This window comes from Octopus bimaculoides, chromosome 13, assembly GCF_001194135.2.
Source record: "Octopus bimaculoides isolate UCB-OBI-ISO-001 chromosome 13, ASM119413v2, whole genome shotgun sequence".
Taxonomy (NCBI): Eukaryota; Metazoa; Mollusca; class Cephalopoda; order Octopoda; family Octopodidae; genus Octopus; species Octopus bimaculoides.
In genome coordinates this window covers 53,979,822-53,983,009 of record NC_068993.1, presented here as the reverse complement: position 1 = coordinate 53,983,009, position 3,188 = coordinate 53,979,822, and the positions used below count along the sequence as shown (strand labels likewise).

Sequence of the window (3,188 nt, the reverse complement as noted above, 5' to 3'; positions counted from 1 at the left end):
TATATATATATATACAAACATATATATATATATAGCTGAGAGTGTAGCTGTGAGAATAAGATTAGGCTGGGCAAAGTTCAGAGAGCTCCTACCTCTGCTGGCAACAAAGGGCCTCTCACTCAGAGTGAAAGGCAGATTGCATGATGCCTGTGTGCAAACAGCTATGCTGCATGGCAGTGAAACATGGGCTATGACAGGACATGTATAGGCTTGAAAGAAATGAAGCCAGTATGCTTCGCTGGATGTGCAATGTCAGTGTGCATGTTTGACAGAGTGTAAGCATGTTGAGAGAAAAGTTAGACATAAGAGGCATCAGATGTGGTGTGCAAGAGAGATGACTGCACTTGTATGATTATGTGGTGCATATGGACGAGGACATCTGTGTAAAAACGTGCTGATCTCTAAGTGTGGAGGGAAACTGTAGTAGAGGTAGAAACAGGAAGATATGGAACAAGGTAGTGAAGCATGACCTTCAAACTTTGAGTCTCACAGAGGCAATGACTAGTGATTGAGAGACCTTTGGCAATACACTCTGCTTCAGAAGACCCATCAAGCCATGTGGAATTGTAGTCGATGCTGGTGTCATGTAACTGGCACTCATGCTGGTGGTATGTAAAAAGCACCATTCAAGCATTGGGCCTCACAGAGGCAAAGTGGCTGATGTCAGTGACATGTGAAAAGCTCCTTTCTAGTGTTGGGCCTCACAGGGGCAATCACACAGACCTTTGGCATTATGTTGTGCTTGAGAAGAAGACCCACCAAGCCAAATAAAATTATGGTCATGGCAGATACTAGTGCCACGCAAATGACACCCATGCTGGTGGCACGTAAAAGCACCCATTACATTCTTAGAGTGGTTGTGGCATTAGGAAGGGCATCCAGACGTAGAAACCATACCAAATCAGACTGGGGTCTGGTGCAGCCTTCCAGCTTGCCAGCCATAGTTAAACCATCTAACCCATACTAGCATGGACAACGGACGCTAAATGATGATGATGATGATATATATATGGAGAGAGAGGAGAGAGAGAGAGGGAGAGAGAGAGAGGGAGAGAGAGAGAGATGTGGTAGATTGGCAAATGTGTATTTAATTTCATATTTTGTTGTTTTTAGCCTTTGTATTGAAACTAGTTTTTATTTGCAAAAATGTCAACTTCCCCCTGGAAGTATGTTTATATATACCTGTGTGGCTTTCAATTGGAATGTGGATCATTACTACATCTAAGAATGTGTCTTGTATTAAAGTTCACCTTCCTTCTCACTGGAATGTTGTGCAGTTGATACACATTACTCTGTCAACAATGATGTTAGTTCTAATTAAACTGTAAGCTTGAGGAATCATATTTACCATTACTCTTGTTTTATGGAATTGAAGTAATAGAAAAGTAAATAGTGTCAAACCAATTTATCTTGGGCTGGTCTTTAAGAATTTTGATCCCCTTGGCATAGAGTTCTGTTGTTGATATAATGACATTTCCTGTTATCTATATATGTGCTTGAAACCAATCATCTAGTACAGACCGCTACATACTGTGTCTCCTCATTGCAATTCTACCACTACTACTGTGGCCTTTGTTCTTTGGAAGTGGATGGTTGATTGTTACCTTCTCTTGCACACTCAAGATTTACTGCTTCATGTTTGCCCACATTTAAAAACATTCAGCAATAATGTGTAACTTTAATCTGTTAGTATTTAAACTGGCCATATCCAATCTAAATGTGCTTCCTGTTTTATGTTCAAACTGGCCTGATCCACCCTCTCACACCTACCCTAAAATGCCATTCTAAAAATAGACAACTACGTCATTGAAATCTCAAAGCTATGCGACAATACATGATTAATTTAAAACACTATGAATAAATAAGCGTTACATGTGGGAGAGTAATTTGAATGCCAAAGAGTTAATTAGGAAGGAATAATCATGGGAGTAATTAGTATTTAGAGTTTGATATTCCTTCAAATAACAGTCAAACCAATGATATCAATTTCCATGGTCATATTCTTCCTTCTTTTCTATTTACATGATTAATTTTGTCTTGTTTTTTGTTTTCAGATCATTTCTCAGACGATCCCTGAAACATGATGTCACTCATTGAAATGAAACAAACAAAAATTTATATTTATGAACAAATCGTTTTTTTCCTCCACTGGTCCATTTCCAGCTTTGGATTTCAACCCTTTGATGATTCTCTTAGACTACTGGAATGCATTAAAATGTCTTATTTTTTCATTATTTTATATTTTATTACTAAAAAAAAAAACCCATTTAATAGATTCATTCTTTCACTGTTGACTCTGTTTAAATTTCACACACTTCAATATTTGTATTTATGGCCACAGCCTTAGGGCTGAAACATATAAAAGAATATAATTGAGTGTAGCCAACAAGTAACATGTGTATATGTTGTTGTTTGGGAAGATTCACTAATATAGAATGGACTAAAAATGTGCGCAGACACATACGAATACAAACATAAGAGAACAAACAAGAAAAAAAATGTAACTTATTTGAAGAACAATTAGAATTTGTTTCACAAGTTATGACCTAACTGGGAAACCATAATTCCATCTGTAGATGAATTGATCTTATTCTTTGTTTTACAACAAAACAAAAAGCATTTGATTAATCCGGAAAATGTCACCAATGCATTTTGAGCTAAACTTAAAGCTATATTTGTGGGTTTACCACCAGTGAAACTCAGGAATAGTCTAAGAACAGTAACAATGTTCAAATCATATTTGTTGTTTCCATTTCCAAAGTTCATTTCAATTCTTCAGGGCATATCGTTACTAAATGCAAAATTTACCTCAGAGGGAAAAGATAAAAATAAAACTCCGAGGTATCAAACGAGGCTACATTTATTGTTAGATTGTGGTTGTGCCGTCCTTCACCTATAATACAGCTATAAGTATAAGACCATTACTTATATATATCTATATATATATTGCTTCTTCATCTTCCTTTTGTGACTACCCCCAGTGACTTCATCATCACACATATTTATAATCCCTCCATACTATAACTTGCTGTAATCTCAATTCAGTTACTTTTCTTAATCTCCTTCCACCAGAATCAAAAGGAAACAGGCTCATTCCTCATTATATTATGGTAAATAATCTACTAAGAATTTATCTGCTCAAGAAAGATGTCAAAAGCTTCCATTGGTATGTGCTGTTTAGCTTTTGA

General features: G+C 36.5%; 1 protein-coding gene across 1 annotated transcript in view; it reads left to right on the top strand.

Annotated features, from left to right (window-relative positions):
- Window positions 1-2,857, top strand: part of LOC106867556 (anoctamin-7) — an 87,131-nt gene extending 84,274 nt beyond the window's left edge. Inside the window, exon 25 of the mRNA XM_052972260.1 lies at window positions 2,055-2,857. The gene's annotated coding sequence lies outside the window, so the exon portion shown is untranslated. The remainder of the gene's footprint in view (window positions 1-2,054) is intronic.
- The last annotated feature ends 331 nt before the right edge of the window (window positions 2,858-3,188 follow it).